At 34.6% G+C, this 22,225-nt stretch overlaps 1 protein-coding gene across 1 annotated transcript in view; it reads left to right on the forward strand.

Moving 5' to 3' along the window:
• Positions 1–22,225, forward strand: part of LOC118742913 (protocadherin-like wing polarity protein stan) — a gene marked incomplete at its 3' end in the record, with an annotated part of 73,408 nt that overhangs the window by 13,503 nt on the left and 37,680 nt on the right. Inside the window, 1 exon segment of the mRNA XM_036475333.1 lies at positions 10,680–10,757.

Genomic DNA, 22,225 nt, shown 5'->3' on the forward strand with positions numbered 1-22,225 from the left:
TTTTTGATATTTTGTGTTAAAAATAAATTATTTCATTTAATTTTCAAGTACTATTTTTTCTTCTTCAGTTTAATTTTTTCTTTTTATAATTTAATTTCCTTATAATTTTTAGGCTTTGTTGTTTGAAAAAGAGAAATTCATAAGTATCTATATATGTAATTTTTAAAAATATGTTTATTTATTTTTTGAAAGAATTTTACCTTTCAGCAGACATACATACATTTGTTGAAATATTATTTTAGTTCATCGATTTTCTGTTTTTCCTCTATGCATTTTAAACTATTTCTTCCTCTACTCTATCTTTCTTTTTATTCAGTAAATAATTAACCTAAATTTTTTTTTGCTGTCAAAAGAGCAAAAAATGCAGTGGCAAGCCGAATAGTGCAACAACAAATAAACCAAATAAGCAAAATGTGAGATAACGCGCATTTTGGGGCGAGTTAAACACGTTTTCCCACAACTCCTTGCAATTCTTATTTCACGCCATTTTTTTCTTACTCTCCATTATGCCACTCATTCTTAGTCTTATTCTATTTTTTATGCATTTGTGCAGTGACTGCTATGGCAAGGATGGTCATTTAAATGGACATTTAAGTAAGCAACTTTACATTTATACAACGTTTGAAGTTCTTTAGATTTTACTATTTTTAGTTTCCAAGCAATTAAATAAACCCTCTTGTCTCTTGCATTCAGTCTAAATAGGAACTGAAATTTTTTTGCGAATTGTAAGTGGGAGGAACTGCATTTAAATTGGAAGATCGCCAAGCTGAAGGCAATGTTTTTTGGACTTGTTGGTTTTACTTACATTCAGGTTTTTGCATAACTATGTATCTTTCAGCCATTATACATATATTTCAGGTTTAAAGAACAAGAATTAATTTCATTTAAATTTTTTTGGTAAGTGACATTTAAAAAATATAAACATACAACCCCTAATTGTCCTGAACTCTTAGTTTAGAAATTTTATTCAGCTAAGTTTACACTCTATTTTGGCTAGTATCTCAGCCCCAGAAAATTAAAAAATGCTATTGAAGATGGCAGAACTCTGCAGCCGGTTTGTCTCAATACCAAACCTGACAAGGAATACCGGAAATTAGTATCAAAATACATCGTCTTGAAACTTCAAAGCTACGGCGCCATGGGCAAATATTAACCGATTTAAAACAAAAAAAAAAAAAAAACGTGTCCTTATTTGGGGGTGGCAGCAGGAAAAATAAAAAAAAGTTGATTTTCCTACCCTAATGTACATATATTTAAATTTATACACGATTTAGGTATGCTGTCTATAATTAAAAATCTAATATCTAAATTATAAAATAAAGAAAAAAAATATAAAAAATTTTTTAATTTACACCTATGTACTTACATACTACATATGTATTTGGAAATACGGTGGCAACCAAACTAAAAATTGTTTAAATGTAATTTTTGTATAATACCGCTCGAGCAATTGTTAAAACTCTGAATGGCATTTCAAATAAATTCGTCATTGATATTATTTCTTTCGTTTCGTTGTCCAGCAAGTAAATAATTTTACGGCAGAACAATGTCTTCCGGGTCTGTCCTATAATTTTAAATTTGCAACAATATTGCAGTTTTTCGTTGCATCAACATGCAGCATAGCCCCATACATAGATGTGTACACTTAATTGATTAACCATCGCAACCATGCACCAGCTACCACTGTCAGCTTGACAAGTGTCGGCTAGGCTAGATAAGCTCAGTTGAATAGAAATAAATCGCTATACATGACAGCTTCGACAAGAATTAATTGCATAATGTATATAGCCTACATGCAATACAGAGGCGAGTAGGCGTGGCAGCCCAGCAGGGAAAAACCAATCGGTTTGGTGGGTGAGGCGAGAGAAATACCCATATACATACATACATAAATATGCAGTTGGATAGGTTGATTACCTGCTAAATGTGCAAAAGAAAGAAAAAAAACTTAAGAACAAGTGGAAAGCCAAACAACAACAAAAACAGCAGCAGCAGCAGCGGCAGCATCAAGCTACATTTTTCACGAAGCGATAAAGAAGCTAAAATCGCTTAAAAATAGAAAACTATAAATCAGTTGGCACTTTGCAGCAAGAAGTAGCTGAATAAAGCAAATGTGTAAGAAATTAGAAAATGTGCGGCAACGAAAGTCACTGCTATCGAATAAAAATGCAAAACTGGAAAACCCGGCTATTGGCATACATTTTTACATGCCTACATACATATGCACGAGCCAACAATTTTGTATGCCTTTTCTTTACTAATTTTTGCATACTTTTTTACAACTATGCGATGTACTCTGCCAACAAAGAAGTCGGCAATGAAAGCAAGAAAATAAAAGAACCCAAAAGCTGACTGCATTTGCTGTGCCTTAAAGTCAGAGAAAAATTGAGCTATTAAAAAGAGTTTGACGATGGGCGGAAGAAGTTGTGCTTTAGGGCGCTTAGGTTTTCCAACTTAAACTGTTTTAGAAAGTCACTTGTAAACTTTTTGCCATGAAGCTTGAAGACGTGGCGCACAGAGATAGCAATCAACTATGCCCGGCAGTCAAACCATTTTGACAAGTACAAATATATATTCGCTAATATATATACATGTGTAGGGCGATTCAATAATACCGCCGATTTTCTTTTATAAATAAAACACAAGCAAACTTGTCGCAGTGATATCTTTTTGAATAATTTTTTTAGTCTATGGCATATGCGTACCTATTAAATAGACCATACGTTTAACGTTTCCCTAGAGAAAGAATTTTTTTTTTTTTTTTTTTATGTACTTATACTTATTTTTTGTTATTTTTACGAGGAAACATCGAAGACCCATGAAAAATCGTTGTCTAGTATTAATATAATGGTAAAATAAAGAATTGAGTGTTATTAATGGAAGTCTCCTGAAAAGAAACAGAATTTTCCGATCGGAAAATATTAGTTTTCTATACCATTTCCACGAAAAATCTATTTTTTTCTTATAAAATACATAGAAATCTCCAGGCAGATCAAAATATTATTTCCTTTTTAACGGGTATTTTAGTATTCCATTAAGAAAAGTTCTAGGCCGTGAAAGCTTAACACTTTGAACTTTTTCCCCAGTTGTAATTTTGGACCAGCCTAGTGTACATATGTACATATGTTGTAACAGCAAAGTGTATTTGTCTTTGCGTTGAGCCTGAAGCACTGCCATTAGTTCTTTACGGCAGCAGCAGGTTTTACATGATTATTTTGTACAAATTTTCCGCCTTACAATGCATTCGGCAATTTCGTTGGAGTACTTTTCGTACTTTTAGGATATAAAATTTGTATACCTTAAGTTGAAACGTATGTACGTTTATATAAGTATTCTTAGTAACAGTATTACTTAAGTCTTAAAATATTATCCTTTATGATGATATACATTTATGATTCATACTTAAGCCTTTAATTCAATGGAACCTGTCTATCGAATATTCTCATCAGATTTTGTCATTATCCATGCTGATAAATTATTTGCGGCCCTCTAGTTTCAGATAAAAGAAGTGGCGTCATAAAGTGTTGACCTGTCTGAAACCTCATTTGATATGGAAGGGCTCAAAGAAGTCATTCTCAATACAGAAAGTGCTGTTTGAGAAGAGAGCTCCCAAGAGAACTGGGTCATCTGTGTAATTTAGTTGTAGTGTTTGTTGTAACGTAGCCTAGCCTAACCCAAGCCATAGCCTAACCAGTTTCATAGGAGTTTGCACTGTTCTCGAAAACTTCCGGAAGTCGCCTGATTTTCTAGTAAAATTGTCCGGCTTGTTGCTAAATATTTAGTCTCATAGAGCAAGTATAATTGCAAGGACCAAACAAGAAAATAATCTGAGTCGGTGTTTATTTTCTGATCTATCCTAGGAAACAGCCTTGCAACCCGATGAATCATGGAACCTAATGCTGCAGACTTAGATCTTACTATTCTCGGCGAAGTCGTGTTTATTCGAGCACATCAACCAGCTTAGTTTTACCTTAAATATCCCGGTGCATTTCTCTACAGCGTAGATCTTTAAACATTTGAGGCGGGTCGTCATCAAGAGAAAAGGATCGCATCTGAGGATATTAAAACTTTTTCATTGGGATGAGTATAACCATAATCCCCCAACTTTAACTGCAGCCCACAAACCGCACCATACATGTCTACGTGTATGTGTACGCAAAACTCATTCTTCAAATGTTGGTTTTACAGCATAGTCACAAAAAAACTACCAAATCTCGTGTATAAATATTGTGTTCCCAACTGCTACCACAGTTGCCGAGTACAGCAGTTCAAAGCTTATTGTTTTGTTAAAAAATAAATTCTTCCCTCTAGCGAAAGCGAGTTGATGTGTGTTATTAAAAATGTTTTATAGTGTTTAAGGTGACTATTCACCTAAGGAAGAAGAATCGTTGGCTAACATAGATATCCAAATGGTGGCGATTCGCGACTAGCACCACCGCTTTCAAAAGGAACTAATATTTAACAATTTGTCTGTACTAAAGATGCCACAAAAAATTATATAGTGTCTTTTCTACAGTATATTTTTAAATTTTAAAACACTCTGGTATCAAACTTCTTACAGTAAATTTACGAACATACTACATACTATTAAGGTATAGTGTATTTCCATTATTTTATCTCAATTTAACTTTAATGCACTTCGAAAGCATTAATTTTTGAAATGGTTGAAAATGCACTCGCATATGCTTTAAAGTATGTATATGCATAAACTTATTTACATATGGATATACATACATGCGTAAATATACATTCAATAATAAAACACTGTATAAACGCATTGTAGAGAAACCACTTGAGACACGCGCTACTGTCACTGCCACAAGTATAAAATGAGAATTTGTGAAGTTTCTGTAAAGCAAGTGGAGAAGACTGTACGCAAAAGTGCAATTTTAGGCGACGCCATTTTTGCATAAATGAAGGTTGGTAGGTATGTATATACTTAAAACTTTCTTTTGCAAACGCCAGCAGTCTTAAAGCCAAAAACTTCCTGGTAAATAATCTTTTTTTCTATGCACTTGGTCTTTCTTTGCGATTTTGAAGCCATTTGCTTTGAAAATTTAATAATAACAGTTCGAATATAAATATGTATTGTTTTGGCCCAAATCAAATCTGGCGTAAATCAATCTTTGAAAAAAGTTAAAAATAATAATATCAAAAATCTCATATTACGATTCCGTTGAGTAGATTTTTTAAGCTTAATCTGTTTCGGCATCTGAGGGGATTTTTTCAAAAAGATCTTTCTAATCATAGAAAACTCCATTTTGGGAGGTATATTCAAATCGGTCCAGCTCACGTAAATCTTAATATTTTTCCGAAATATTTTGGTGGACGTCTTCAAATAAAATAAACTTTGTAAAACTCGCAACATTTTTTAGTGATGCAGTCTAATGTACATATTTAGGCATTCTAAATTACTTTCTCTGTGAGGCATTCTCTGTTCGTTTCTCTGGATTCTGTTTATCCATTCAATCGCTTGTTTGTAAGGCATTGCCAATTCTTTTCTCTTTAATCCGTAATGTAATGTGTTCTCCCTTCGTTCGAAGGTAATTGTGCCGGTAAGGGCTTACGGCCAATGACATGCCCATGTTAAAGTAATGCCTTCTTGAAGCGAAAGGGTAAGCGATTCCCATCGCCTAGTTCGATTCCACTGTAATTTATGTGGTAATCATGTTTTTTTGGCAGGATGAAGCGCTACTATGTACATTAAAATGAAGCGCTTTGCTAAAATGCAAGAAGTATCTACATACGTAGGCATATATGTATGTGCAGAAAAAATTACATGAAAAACAGGATTTCACTTAAACTACAAATAAAGCACTGTGCGAAATCAAGTGAACAAAGCGCTCATTGTACACCGCATTATTTGCTTTCATTTACTCGTAAAATGCAGCCGATCAGGGCGCTCCTGCTGTGCCTTTACAAATACGGACATGCGGCATCTCTGGGGAGTTAGGCGGATGTGCTGGTTGCGCGATTTGCACCGGCACGTGAGGGTTGCAAATTTTCAGCAACAGCAATAGATTGTCAATTTACAACCCCCACAAACAAAAGCCACAGCCACTTTGATTGATTGTGTCTATTGTCTTTTCGAATTGAATGCCTCCGCCAAGCTAGAGCGCCGGGAGAGGTGGCAAGCAGTGCGAAAAATTTTAGCGTGATTAGAAAAAAACAGGTATTTATTATACAACATACTCGTACATACATACAAAAGTGCACACATGTGTTCTATGGTGGATTTTGTATGGGAAATGAAAAATTACTTCGTTGTTAACTTTTATACTTAAGTGCTCAAAAAATTCACTTCTTTTAAGAATTTTTGAATGCATGCATTCACACCCGACTGGCTCTGTCACATTGAATAAGTTAAGTGCCCGACAGTCATATTTTAAATGTCAAATGCGCTATTGAAAGTTATGAGACAACAAATATTCTATGCTGAATTGCAAGAATTCAATGCTTTCAAGATTTCGTGATAATCAGCAAACGCAATATTTTTAGGCAAATGCATGGGCTTTGTGCTTCAAACAAACATGTACGAAACATGGTTGCCACTTACTTACTTTTTTTTTTTTTTTTTTTACCAAAATGTGGAAAAGTTTACCAAAATACGTTTTAACTGTACATTTAATCTATATATATTTATAAAAACTACTCAGGCGATCTAAATAAAATTTTAAACTATTGCAGGGAAGAACATTTTAATGCAATTGGCTCAGTTAATTAGAAGATATAAGACATTATATTCACATAAATTCTTGATTTGGTCGCTTAATACCCAAATGGTTAGAAAAAAAAAAATTAGATAGTTATCACCAGTTTAAAAATTCCAGTATAAGTACAAAAGAAGATAAAGTAAGTATTGCAATACGGGTGTCAAAAGAAAGCAGTTTTAGATGGCTTACAGCCGAGAATATCTCCCACGAGTGTTGTCACCTGTTTGAAAAATTTAGCTAAATTAATGGGTATCAAACTAAAAAGTTTTAAGAAGACTTACATTTGAAAATATTTTTGAAGAGGTTTGCCAATTATTTGAAAAATATTATGTAATTAAATTGACAAAATTATGTAAATATTTTAATATGTGTGTAAAAAAAAGTTTAAGAGGGCTCAGAACCAAACAATATTTTTGGGTAGAGTTGCCTATTGTTTGAAAAGTTTTATGTAATTAAATTGACAAGATAAATAAGTTTACAATATATGTATCAAACTAAAACGGTTTAAGAAATATTTTTGAGAAGGGTTGCCACTTGTTTAAAAAAATTTATTCAATTAAATTGATGAGATAAATTTAATATCACAATATGGGTGTCAAACTAAAGGGGTTTAAGAAAGTCTAGTGTCGCAACTATTTTTGAGACGGGTTGCCACCTATAGAAAAAATTTAGGTAAATAAAAACTTTAGTTAAATTAAAAATATTGAAATTAATGAACTATTCCAAGAATTATACCAAATGAAAACTGTTTGAGAAAGCTTTGCTAGGTAATCCTTGTGAAAGGCTGCCACCTATCCAAAAGCCAAACATCAAACAAATTTTAGTGAAGAAGGAATTGGCAACATATTCTTATAACTCGAGTCTATAGAACGCTCACTTTCTTCAAAGGTGCGTTAATGCGCAAAAAATATTCAAAGGCCGTAAATCTATCTTCCATAAAAAGCTGAAATTAAATTTGTTTCTTAATTGAACCAAAAAAATCTGCCTACTTTGTATATACACTTTCAAAACAATATTAATTAAGAGTTTTAGATGTAGTGAGAGAAAGAAAAACCACAAAAATACTTTGAAGGTGGAACGAAGCACGCCGGGTGTTTGCTAGTTATTCAAATATTTTAGAAAAACACGTTAGAGTTGTGTTTGTTTATGTAGCTAAAAACCCGTTTATCGAAGGTTTTTCCAACTACATATATTTTAGTGCTGGAACGTTCCTTTATTAAGTTAAATTCTCTATAATGATTACCAAATAGTTTTTATTATTATTATTTTTTCGGAAAAAAGTGGCCTATTAAGATCTGTTGTCCACATGCTGATCGGAGACGCTAACCAGTCCCCGAAGTATAGAAGTCTTTGACCTTGATACATGCGCAATCGCATATTATGTTCCAGCCACAGAACCTAAAGTCCTGCCAGGTAGCTCGGAAATTCTCATTCCGAGACTACTCTATAGGGTATTAGAAATTTCTTATGCCGAATTTTCACTAGGCTTTGAAATGCCAAAAAATTTATGCCATTTAAAAAAAAAATTCCATGTAGAAATGAACTTAATAACTATTATTTTTAATGTAATGACACGATTATTTTTTTAATACCCCAATTTGCCATTTGTCATATTTGCCATTTAATGCCTAGTGGGAATCCAGCATTAGATTGCCTTTCTCCGCTAGGAGCCCTGCTGTATATCCTTTTGACGGACCACTGAACGGCTGTGGACTATAGAGGCTTGATCGTTAAAGAGATATATAATGTAATGTTAGTAATTTTTCATTTACTAAATTCCAAAAATGTACCATATCTGAAAGCTATATAGGACTGTACCAAATTAAGAAAAACTTGCCAAAATTGTTACATTTAGGGGAAAAGGGCAACCGTGGTACAAAAGTTTTTTGTCCAACTCTATGCCGCGCTGTCAAAAGTTTCGATATAAAATTAAATTTCCACACTTTTCCAACAATGCCTGAAGAGTGGTAAATATGTTCGAATTTGCATAACAAACAATATTGACAATTTGCGTGTCATTTAAACGCAAGATTAAGCAGCAATGTCAAATTCCACAAACGTACGCACATACATACATACATGTCATTTGCCTCTATTCATACAAACAAGCAAATATTTAGTACAAACATACATATGTACATACAAGCAAGCTTATCTACAAAGTCACAGACGTAAGTAATTTCAGAGTGCGTATGTATCAATCGCAAAAATTTAAAAGCAACTCACTCATTCCTTTGGGCATTCAGCATACTCCGAAATGTCATCCTTTATTTTCATTACTCATTTTATATATTCACACATACATATGTATAGAAATACATACATACATACCTCAATAGAAAAGTGATTTCAAAAGACGAAAGCCCTCCCACCAAATTGTTGCTGGCTAATTTACATACACACATACATACATATTTATGCACGTATACTTTTATTTCCTCCTTGTCTTTCTTTATCCGCTGCAATTAAAATAAAAGCAATTTCCATAAGTCATTTGTCTTCGTTTGCGTAAATTATCTACATTTTCTTCTGAACTTGTGCATACATAGGTACATACATACTTAATCCTAAATTTTTAATTTCCTTACTAATTTTATTGCTCTGACTTGTTGTGTAAATTTTATTTACTTATAAGCTTTGGATTAACTTTGTCGTGTTCTGCTGTAAATCGTCGACATCAATGACAAATTGTAATATTTAGCAAAGTTTACTTTTATAGGAGAAGGAACTTTTTAAATTAGCAAAGGAAATGCTTTCAGAGTTGTTGCAGAGATGCCAACCAATTTTCTTATTTTTCAAGATATGACTTCGATTTTTTTAGTTGTATTGCCAGAGAACGGTTCTCTTTTTCGTAACTTGACTTTTATTTCCGCAACACAAAATAAAATAATTGTTACTAAAACTTGTCATGATTTAACTTGCCAAACATACACAATTCATTTTGATTTTTTCAGGGAAATGGTTAAGTTTTTGTCTAAACGAATTTGAAGAAGAGACGCCGATGACGAATGCGGAGCCGAAGATGAATTTAAGTACGAATACGAATACCAGGACCGATACGATTGCCATTACCGCTACCGTTATCATTGCCATTACAATTACAATTACCACTTCATTATCTACCATTATCATTACCGTTTTCATCACCATTACTAATTCAATTACCATTACCATCACCATTACTAACACTATTACTAAAACCTTTTTTATTACTACTGCCATTACCATTACCATAATCACTGCCATTATTATTACGTACGATGACGAAGACGAATCTTAGGAGTAATACAAATTTCTGCAGTATAAAATTAGCTAAAAATTAATCGTCATCGGTCATAAGAAATATAATATTAGCTGATGGTTAACGTGCACCTGCTTCTCGATTTCTAATTTTTAATAATTAGTTAATTAATTTAAATCTGCATTTAATTATTATTTTATGATTTTTATTTTTTCGCTTAATAATAATAGTTATTATTGAGTTATATTTTTCCACACAAACGATCGTACAGACACAACTAGCTGAAACTTTGGCAGGAAAACTTTGGGACTTAGTCCGCTACCTCCGAATAGGAATAATAATTATTCTTAAGGGGAAAAAATAATATTAATTATTTTCTTACTATCTTTGAGCGTAAAAATAAAAATCATAAAGTAATCATTATTTTTTAAAATATAACTGTCGGTAAATAGGCAGAAGCATTTGGAATACACGTTTTTCAAACGTCAGGCTTATTGAAGTCATTTTATTTGTAGCAGTAATATTACAGCAGGAATATTACAGCTAATGTATTATTGGGGTATTGCATACAACCGAGTACATTACAAGTTGTATACAGAAATTAGAACGTAAGAGCTAAAACTACTTTCTAATCAAAATGGAAAATAACTTGCACATTTTGTTTAGAAACTAACTAACCGAAAGCTAATTTATAATTAAAAATTGTTTTGTTTTGCTTTTTCCAGATATGCCACAAAATGTTGAAATTTGCATCACAGCAACACAATAAATTACATGTAACCACTTCCAGTATAAAAGCCAAGGTTAGTTACATATATATCTTAATTATATTCTGATGAACTAAATATATTGCGAAAATGCATATACGATTTCTAATTAAAAGCTACCTTCCGAATTTATGTAAAAGTGCAAAAAGCATACATATGTATGCAAGTACGTAGGTACGTGTAGTATTCATTTTCTTCATGATTTAATCAGATTTTAGGGCAATTGCGGTTGCAAGAAGGATGTGCCTTTTTAACTACATATATTTATCATGACTTTCATATTTCTAAAATCAAGCATATTTTTTCGTTAAATAAAATTCAAAAAGTGTCTTGTCCAAAATGTGTCTTGTCCAAAGTTATAGATATAAGCTGCAGATAGCAGTGAAAATATCATTGAAGCAATTACAAAACGAGCTACTACAGTGTAAATACTAATTAATTACTTTTCTATTGATAAACCATCTCTGTTTTATAAGAGTGTTGATCGATTTTTCATTTCATATGTATTTATATTCTCATTATAATAATCTGATAATATAAATTCTCATTATAATAATCTGATAATATGAACACCTCAAAGCATTAACTGTTCCTATAAAACAAAGAAGAAGGAATAATAACAACATAGAGTGGTACTAACATCGATAATCATAGCTACTTTTTGGAAAGAGTGAGAAAGCGGAGCTATGGATAAGTCATTGGGTCTCTTTGCCAAATTATTTCATTGGCTCCCTAGTTAAGTTACGATTATTATGCTTACGTAATCCTTCCCCGGTGGAATTCACTAGGGGTCACTAAGAGCTACTACTACGCTGGTGCTTAGCGCCATAATGAGCATAGCACATGTCAACATTGCAGCCAGGAACCGGGGGGTTAATACGCACGGGGACTGAAAATTCCGGAGTTCTGCAGGGTTTCGATTGCATTCCTAATCACACTGATTACTGCGTCTCCGAAATAGCTCCTAGTAGCTTCTTGTCTACACTCATTCCGTGATTAGGTGAAGTGGGATGACTAGAAAAAGCAAACAGTGAACTTAGCATATAGTTACTCTGATAACCAAGCAGCTGTTAGGGCGCTAAACGCAATTAGGATACACTTGCAACTGGTCAGGTTATGTCTGAGCTACTTTCCTATTATCTACTTAGATCCATTTGGGGCTACAGCGGCTTTGGAAACTGCCTTACTGGCGATTTCCAAATGAAAGGTACCACTGAAATGTTATCACCCGCTAGTGAGTAATTGATGGCAAGTCTGAGCCCCTTATGATTAACTCTTGGACAGATGTAACTCATTCCAGCGCAGCAGGCGCTGGTATAAGGCTAGGATATGCGAATTGCAAGATCGTGATGAAATTCTTTGGCTCATACTTTCTAAGTAACCCTAAATCGAAATTTCAAACTTCTTCTTTTGTCCAGCATATTTTGTATTGAAGAAAAAGCGTGACGCCGTCAGAAAAAATTCCAAGAACCAACGGTATTTTCTAGCCACTTTAAACTTGCACTTTATTATACTAAAATTTAATATGGCCCTTATGAGCTAGACTTTTATAGAAGAAAAATAACAAACATTAAGGGCTGGTTTCTCCAACTCAACTTAACTTATTTATGCCAATTTTCTTGACTTAGGCAAGAATAAGCTGTGTAAAACATAGGCTAACTTTTGACTTAAGTCCAAAAAATGGCTAAGCTAAGTTAAGTTGAGTTGGAGAAACCAGCCCTAAATAAACGAAAGAAAAGTAGCTAAACCTTAATTAGTCAAGCATGCACAACTGTATGTACGAATTTCTCTCCATTTCTCTGTTTAAAAATGAAGTTTTTATTCATTAAACAAATTTGAAACGACTCAGGCAAGAATTGTGAAATGAAAGCATTTTTTTATGTAATTATGACTTATTTCCTTTTCATAAGTCAGCAATGCGCGTCTTGACGACACCCCTTCCAGTCAGAATCACCGAACCGCGAACCGCATTTTTTTAAAGGTTCAGAGTAAAAGGAAAGGAAATGCCATTATAACTAACAAACAATAGAATAATTTAGATAATAAAATCCACTTACTTACACACACACATCATCCAAATGAAATTATGTAGGGACGTGAACTTCAGACATGCATGCCAATACATGCATACTACTATATAACAAGCGCATATATCTATTCCCACATACATATAAATGTACATACATACGTATGTATATGTTAGAAAAAGCAGTGCAATGGCAAACATGCGTTCTATAAATTTTCTTGGAAGGAGACTTACTCCGTTGGTAAACTGGTATGTATTTGCATGATTCGTCAGTGCAGTTGTTGCCGTTGATTGACGTCAAAGCTATCAAACATGCAGCTGAGCTCACATACAAACAGATTATGTTATACCGCACACAAACTCAGGAAAAATTCCAATTTTTACGCCAGGATACTGTCAGGCAGTGGCAGCGTAAAAGAAAGGGTTAGAATTTCAAAAGTTATTACGAAATTTTGGTTTCTACATATACGCCGAAATTCAAAAAAAAAAAAAAAATAAAGAAGAGCTTAATTTTTCATACATCCAAAATTTGTATGAAAATGTCACTTTCCTAAATCTATTTAATTTTTTATGAATAGGACCAATAGACCTTAGACCAATTAGGCAATAGAAGAGTCTGTTACAAAGTAATTTTTAGATTTTTAAAATCCTCTCATATTGCCTTAACTCAACTCAGCTCACCTCAACCCGCCTTAATTTTAGTGGAAGAATTTAAGCCGCTGGGCTAACACTAGTATACGGGGCGTATGATGAACGCGAGAATGAGCAGCCTGTGCCTCGCTTTGGTTTAAAAATCCAAAGATATCTATTTTTGACCATTAGCATAAAAATACTTACCAGCGAAGTTGGAAACACCAGGTAAAAAAATTTGTATAGCGTCTTTTTTTCAATTGGTGGGATTAAGAAGCAAGTTACATGTTCTTAACTATTTGGTACGCGTTCAGACTTAGGGCGGATTTATTGTTGTAGCATAAAGCAATGTTGTAGTTTATACACAAATTTCTACATAAGTACAATGTGGGGAAATAAAAATGTGTGATAATCAAGGAGAATTTTTAAATACCCGTGCGCATCGGGCAAATATTTATGAAGCTCCTGTCTTTTCAAAAACATTCTACACTAATGCGCTGTTTAGCAATCAAAATTATTTAATCCACAAGAATTTCAATATATGTAAATTATCTAAAATATATGCTATGATCCCTACACTAATCCTGCCCCTGTCACCCCCGCCCTCAACGCACATGCCACAATCAGCTATGCACATACATACACATATAAATGCATATGTATTTATGTGTCACTTTGCAGCATTTGGCTCGACATGCACCGGCATTAGCACCAATTTGAGGTAGAATTTAGAACTTTTCTTTGCACCACAGCAGAAGCAGCATAGCCATAGTAACGCAGCTTACAGTGAAACTTAACAAAGCAAAACCAAAAAAAAAACAAAAACAAAAATGACAACAAAACAAACAAATCAACTGCTGCCGCCTGTTAACTTGCAAATAAATGTAATTTCGCTTGCTACCCCATTTTGTAACTTCTTTTTTGTGCTAGAATTTTTTCTTTGTTGCACAAATTGCATTGCTGCAAATAACTCACATAGCCAGAGGCTGCTCTGCCTTTACTGCCTTAGCTACATACATGCAAATATATTTATTTTGATATTTTTTTAATATTTTTTTTTTTTGCACTAACTCCTTTCCCAGCTGCAAGCAGAAATTGTTTTGCATTTGTGTGTTTTACAAGCACTCAACGTGTTTTTTTGTTTTTGTTCTTGCTTTTGTAAAAACTTCAATAATCTTCACATTCTCATACGTGCATATGTATGTTTATTTGCATGAATATTTGTGACTAAAAAACACAGCTGAATACAGCAAATCTGCCATCAGTTTAATTGCATGCGGTTTCCCTGTTACCAAAGCAGTCAAAAGGAAAAAAGTAAAAAATAAATGCACAGAAAAAACTTACATACATACAAAACTCATTTTCCTTTTGCTTTTTATGCAAAGGATGCAGGATCATCTGCCGAGCTGTCTCTTTTAAGCCTTAAGTAGGAATTTCATGCTTATTGCATGCGTCGGAACTTTGGCATAGCATATGAGTAGACGACTTTCATACTTGTGCGTAAACCTACAAGTATGTATGTAAATAAACATACATATACATACATATAAGTATTAGGGTGAAACAAAAAAGAACTTATTTCGAATTTTTAATAGTGTGTAATTGCAGATACCATTTACGCTCGCCTCAAGAGCCATGCAGCTTCGAAAAATCTCACAAATTATGGGATTTTTATACATACTTGTTTCAAAAGGCTCTTTAGAAAGTTCCGTACGCAAAAAAATTTAAAAAATCAAGGATGTATTAACTCAGAATATTTCCAGAAAATCGAAGAAGAAGAAAGAAAACCCTATAAAGAACCATCATATGACAGATTTTTTGAAGCTTTAAGGGTTTTCCGTACTATTCGAGTTTAGAAATCGCAACATTTTTTTTCGCTCCACCCTAATGTGCATATGCTTTTTTGTATACGTCCTTGTATTTACATATTTACTCATTTATGCTTGCATCGGCATAAACACTTGTATCCTGCGACTTTATCTACCGGCATGCCGTTTGCATTTGTGCCAAATGAGGCAGTTGGCACTGCTGCCGCCGCCTGCTCATGGCCACAACTTAACGCCATCCAGTCAGCGAGTGAGCAAGTCAAGCCAAGGCTCGGAAGCGACAAAGTCAACTCGTTGTTGTTAAATTCATAAAGCTGTCGCATTACATTGCTGTTCTCCTGTCTTTGCATCTTTGCGCTGTGGCGGCATGTGTTTGGATGTTGCACACAAATCCCCTTGCACATATCATTCGAGTGTATGGGTGTAGGTGCTTCATGCACTTTCACACTTGCATTAAAGAAGTACATCCTGCTATGACGGCATTTGTCGCCATTCCACTTCCTGTACGGTGTTCTGCCCTGTCCTGCCCTGCTCTGCTCTGCTCCGCGATATTCTGCTGTGCATTTTCCTTTTCGCCGCTGATGTGCTGCATTTGTGGTGGCCTCCATTTGTGACAGTTGTATGCTACGTACTGTGGTGGTATGCGCCAAAGGACATTTCTACTATGCGCGTGCTTTACGTTGGCATAGCTCATGTCGGAATAAATGCATAGATTTCTCATGCTTCTTTCTACCTTCTCCTCGGTAATGTCATTTTCTTAACTTCATCTCCTTTTTTTAACAACTCGTTCATTTCCTTTTGCGTATGCATTTCCTTTGGGTTCTCATCTGTCATCATTTTATTTATATGCAGCTGGGTGTGTCGGTGTGTCGCTGTGTCGAGTTGAGGTGCCGACGTCCTCGATTTTCTTACTCTGCATGGTTTCCGTCTGTCATTAGCACATCATTTGCCATCATTAACCGCTTGGTTGAGAGATTAAAGTACTTCCTCACTTTAATTGCCGCCATTTTCGTTCTTAAGTAATTGTAATCGTAATGGCTGAATTTGAGCGTATAATGTAAATGATATGGACTTTTTATGTGTCTTCAATTTGGATACTGTGTAATTGCTTAAGATATAGGATTATCTTACGTAAAACAAAAAATGATTTTTAAGTGAAATATTTATTTACAGTGATATAGCGAGTAAAAGGTGATAAATACATTTTTTTGCGAAAAGTAATATTTTTATATGGGATGAAATTCAGTGAATGCAAATTCGCTAAGTCCAAAAGAGGCACAGTAGTCCGATAAGGTCAAAATAATACAAAATCGTTTCGTTAACACCAACCTTTCTGATTGGTATGGAGTTTTGCTTTGCTTTGAACACGCTGAATGTTATATTCAATGTTATATTCAAAATGTCAGAAGAAAATAGCTAAAAGAAGTTTCTTTCCGCCCCTGTAAAATTTGGAAAAAATGGACTTATCAATTTTTCAGTTTATTATAGCGATAATTAAAACCAACATTACAAGTTTCATATATGTATGTACATTATGCTGTCACAAAAACATAGTTGCTTTTATCTAGCGCATAGCCTCTCATTTCATTGGTTTTATTTTAAAAACCATCCAAATCAAATTTTATGCGGATTTTATTCGGACCACGGCAACTCCTGCCGATTTGCAGTCAAAGTTATCAGAATAATCTTTGTGCAGTTCGCGTGTTCATTTTACTTCTATATAAGGAGGTATTTTTATACTCCCTACAGTATTAGGGCATAATATTAAATAAATCTGTGTTTTTGTTGTTTTTACAGCTAGTGGTTTAAATTCGAGAAATATACTCGATCTAGACCTTTAAAACTTAAGTATCACGTCAAACCCCGCACAAAACATGAAAGTTCCCGAATGGTTTAAAAAAACTACCCAACAAATTAAGAATGTTGCTTAGAAATTTTTCCTACAGAATGACTGCAAATAATCCGGAATAATTACGTTCCAAGACATATTATTGCTAATACTATTATTACGAAAAAAAAAAATTTAATTGGCTTTACTAAAAAATATGAAGTCTTGGGTTGCGTCGTTATTGCAGAGCACGATCGATAACTAAAATTAGCTCCCGACTACTTTGCAAATATCATTCTTATGTGATGAACTATTTCAGGCAAACATTGTTACGAAAGTTCTCCATATATTCAGGTCCTTGAAGCCCTTATTTGCTACGTCAAAGCTAATTTAACATAACCTCGCCTCGCTGCTGGCTACAGAAAAATCTCCGAAATACATTTTTAATGCTATTTTAAATAATATTCGACACTCTCAGGGCACGTTCATACAGGAAGAGGGGCCGAGCTGAGCGAAGCCTTACCAAATTAGTGTAGCTACATACATACATAAATAAAAGGTTCATACAGCAAGCTTTTTTAGAAGCGTGTTTTATTTAGCTGAAAGCAAAGCACTTTTTGATATTCAATTTGCATTTTGATTTTTCAGGTACATGACTCTGAAAGCTTACTTAACTTACATAAGAAATCGTCAATGATTATGTACTCAACACGTCAACTTAGCCAGGAGCCAAAATATTTGGTTTTTCTGTGCGTCCGCACCCTTACATTCTAACAAGTAATTGACAGAGCTTTCTCTGCGGTGGCTGCGGAGATAAATGCAGCTAAGTTTATTAATTCCGTCCTTATTGATACGAAAGCGCACTCGCGCTTCGCAGATTCCGTGGAGTGACCACGTGCTCCGATTCACGTCAACACCAGGTCGGTTACTTAGGTTGGAAGTAACAGTCACTCAACACTGCGAGAAGATTACTAGTTCGATACCATAGTTATATAACTAGCTTAGTTAGAAATTACGAATAATCCTCTCAGATTTGCTAGAAGTTCTAAGTTTAAGAACGCGATTGCTTTATCTGCAGGTGAATGTCTACACAGCGCTGAGTGTATGTAGGGAAGTGGATTACAGGTATAAATGTCAATTCGTCATTGGGTGTAAATGCGAGCACCTTCACCGTAATCTCGATTCACGGGGCGCCTTGGGAAGCGGGTTTATGGAAAGGAATATAGAGATCCATGCTTACATGTTTCACCATTTTTCTAGTACGTGAGGCGTTGGTCTGCATATGAGTAACACGTTCCATTTATAAAATTTCTGTTAGGATACTTATAAATAATTGTAATGTTGACATAGAGGACGCTTCCAAAGCGTTTGTACTTAGATGTAAGAATACATAATTTAAGCCAGATAATAATGTGGACAGATGGTGTGATGATCTCATACGATACGGATTTAGGGGCTGATCCGCCAAGGCCATAATCAGCAAAGGACAGGAGGGGCGGACAGGCCGGCCTCGAATTCATGGAGGCAAACAGTGGGCCTGGACAGGATGGGGACGCGTTTATAGGGGTGCCTTGGCGGGATGGGGACTGCTAGGGGGTGGCCGGGATCAGAGGAGGCTTCGTTTATGGTGGTGGTATTTGTTAACTGTTGGCTTGGGGTATGTGGGTAAATTTATTTTTTGTTGGCACAGTATACTGAACATCGCAGGTGATCTACGGAAACCCACCCGAAACCGACGAGCTAGGCTGAGCTGAACGCAAGAGTGCCCAGGAGGATCACTATGCTTTTTAGTAAGGCGGTATTGCGTGCCTCGGCCCCTGCAACAATACGTTTTCGTGTTCTCACACAAAAGGAGCGATCTACAAATTTACGCAAACATCGAATGGAAAGTGATTTACATGGAAACCTTTTTCATAAGTAGCGGAACAGCATGCTTAGCTTTGCCATTGTCTGCGAAGAAGCGACCGCCCTTTGAAAAAAATGCACTGTCAATTGGATATTTCGCTGGCCTGGCATTAAATGCGTGAGCTAAGGGTGGCAGTATGGATTTCCAGTGATGTGAAAATATCGATTTTCTTAAAGTAACCGAGAATTTGAATGCCACTTGGCTTTGCATAAGACTGTCTCACATTCTCCAGCATATTCTTTAAAGAAATTACAACAAAACTACGAGTAAATAACAAAACGTTTAGCCTATAAATAGACTATAACTCTTCAGTAGCTATCCCTCACATAATCTTGTGCAATTTGATGCTTAGTCACATTCTCCTGCCTTGTTGCACCTTTTTTACTTAAAAATGCAGTCATATCTAATTGGCACTTGCAACTTCAGCTGCTCTTCACAACTCCAGCAGCAATAACTTTGACTTTTCAACTTTGCGGCGTAGTGAAAATGGATGAGGAATAGGAAATTGGTTGACTACTTTTAAACACATTCGCACATACCTAAACAGTAGAAAAATAGTAGTGTGGAAAGATAAGTTGTTTATGCATTTTTGCGGCTTAAGTTGATGTAATTACATTTGATTTAGATATGCGCACACGCACAACAACAACAACAACTGTACTAATACTATTTTGTACTACATCGTGTGCCTATGCACCATGGCGTATACGCAACGCAGTCTGCAGTCATTTTGCCGTTGTACGTACGTACATATGTATGTATGTAAATACATATGTGCATCAAGAACAACTCAAAAGTGTAGCAGCGCTGAAGAAAGATGATGGCGCTACAGAGATAACTAAGTAAAAATGCAAAATTTCCCCTAAAGCGACATGCAAAAATGCAAAGAAAAATGGAGGAAAAAAAAAACTTAGTACACACAAAATATGAACTCAATCAAACGGGCAGTACAAGCAAGCAGACGCACAGTGCTGCCTAAGTGGGCAAAAATCGAAAAATTTGTTGTCGGCAATGTGAACGTGTTATGTAGTTTTGTAAAGGAAATTTATCCACTAAAAAGGATTAAATAGAAATTTCTCTCTTCGCGGAAACAAATATCAAAAATACATTCTTTGAAATAAAATGTTGGTTTGACGTTTCTTATTTCCATATAGATAGTAGAGAGCTATAGGATTACAAATTTTGGAATAAAGTTAAACACATGGTGCCCCTGTGGTATTCCAGAAAAACAATGTTTTTTAATCTCATTATTATTATTTATTTTATTAAATAGTACGAGTTTTTAGCTTTCGAAGGAGGATATAAAAACCTGCTCATTTTTTACACTTTTTGAAGTAAAGCGTTTTTTGCTAATGCTTAATTATTTTTTTTTTTAATTTTTTGTCAGTGCCATCAGATCTGCACTATTCGTTCTATTTTCGGATATGAAGTGTCACATTAAAGAGCTTAACTGTTAGATAATATTTTTTTTTAAGAGTTGCCACCTGTTAAAAAAACTGAATTTTTTAATAAGTTAAATGCATTATTAAGAGATGGGTATCAGTAGAAATCTCTATGAAAAGGGTTTATTTTTTAACTACATGTAGAATTTAAGGAATCAGGTTATTAAACTAGATAGTTATCTCTATATGAGAGTCAGACAAAAAAATATGTAGTTAAACTAAAATAATAATTGTGTTTACGACATCTTCTTTGTTATTTTACTACAATTACATACATTGTCAATCAGAGATTTGTTTTGATTACATTTCTTTAAGATTACCGGACACTTAAATAAGCTAAGGAATATTTTTACTTTTCACTTATTTCTTGATTAATATGTCCAATTTTTCCTTTTGTCCATTGATATACATATTTCAGTTACCTTATTCCCTTAATTAAGTGAATTTGACATTTTAAACATATGGCAATCCTTCTACGTGTCGTTTAAAAGTAAATCTCATTTTCAAAACCATTTCAATTGATGGCCGTATTGTAATATCTTGTTCATTTAACTTATTAAATAATTTTAATAAAATTAGTAACAGGTGGCAACCCGTTTCAAAAAAAAAAAATAAAACTTTATTGCACATCTACAGGCCAAGCCCTGTCATTTGATATCTGTACATACCTACGTTAATGCCACAAGAACCCAAATATTCAACTTTAAACTGCAGTTACAATGGAAATATGAAAGTTATTTAAAAACAAATTGCATTTCTGAATTTTGCCTCCTCAATTTTACTAAGAAGCGAATTTTCATTTAAATCCGCACAGAATTCTATTTTTGCCCACATTTCATATGGAAGGGAAGCACTGTGAGACGTCGCCTAGTCGCTTGAGTTGTTGTTGTTGTCGCCGCCACGCAAAACACTAACTATTTTCCCCGAGGTATTACTCACTATTCATCCATATGTATGTATGTATGTACTTAGGGTGCATGTTGTGCGTGGTCCTTGTACTGGCATAATCAAATCGCTCGTTAGTTGCTTACTTTGCTTTGCATTGCTTTGGTTTGCCTCGCCTCGTTTGCGTGCAGTTGTGTGTTGTCTTTTGCTATGCCTAAAGGATGATTTTAATTTGTTGCATTTGCAGGTGCACATACATATCTAAGTACATATCTACAACTATGTTTTTATGCCTAGCATGCGCGCCTTAAACTTCTCTGCCACCAAGCTTGGTTACTTGAGTTCATTTATCTTGCGAGCACTTGTTATGGCGGTGTTTTGAAGAGTTATGCTAGTGTCGGTTGAGTAGTATAGTAGGTGTATTTGTAGTAAGGAGTTAAGGAAGCTGGTGTCAGGTGGCAGTTGTGGTTAGTAGAAGGGAAAGAAGGTGTATCCGCGAAACAACTTTTGTAGCAAAATCTATGCGCATATATTTATAGTAGACAGCAGCAAACAGTAGGTTGTACTCACTCCTCCTTAAATTTGCATGTACATACATATGTGAGAAAATGGATTTATGAGTGTATGTGTATGCACTTGGTAGAGAGCGTTCACTTACCCATACTTGCCTAAGTAAACTAAGTAAATTTCAGTGTTGGTGTTTGATGGTTGATGCTGCGGTCTCGTTCAGTTGAGCTGAGTGTAATGAATTTTTAATTAAATTTCGTTGTAAACAAATCAAAAGATAACAAATGAAATTAAAAATCAAATGTAAAAGCTGAACATGCAATGCCGGTAGGACGGATGGCTAGAAATCTTTGCTGGTGTAAAATGCGGAGGTGGCATCAAAATCAAGAATATAAGTTACCAATTTGAAACATCAACAATATTTTCAAAAGAGATGTATTTTATTTGATATTCT

Source organism: Rhagoletis pomonella, unplaced genomic scaffold, assembly GCF_013731165.1.
Source record: "Rhagoletis pomonella isolate Grant_MI unplaced genomic scaffold, Rhpom_1.0 Rhpom_scaffold_00007, whole genome shotgun sequence".
NCBI lineage: Eukaryota > Metazoa > Arthropoda > Insecta > Diptera > Tephritidae > Rhagoletis > Rhagoletis pomonella.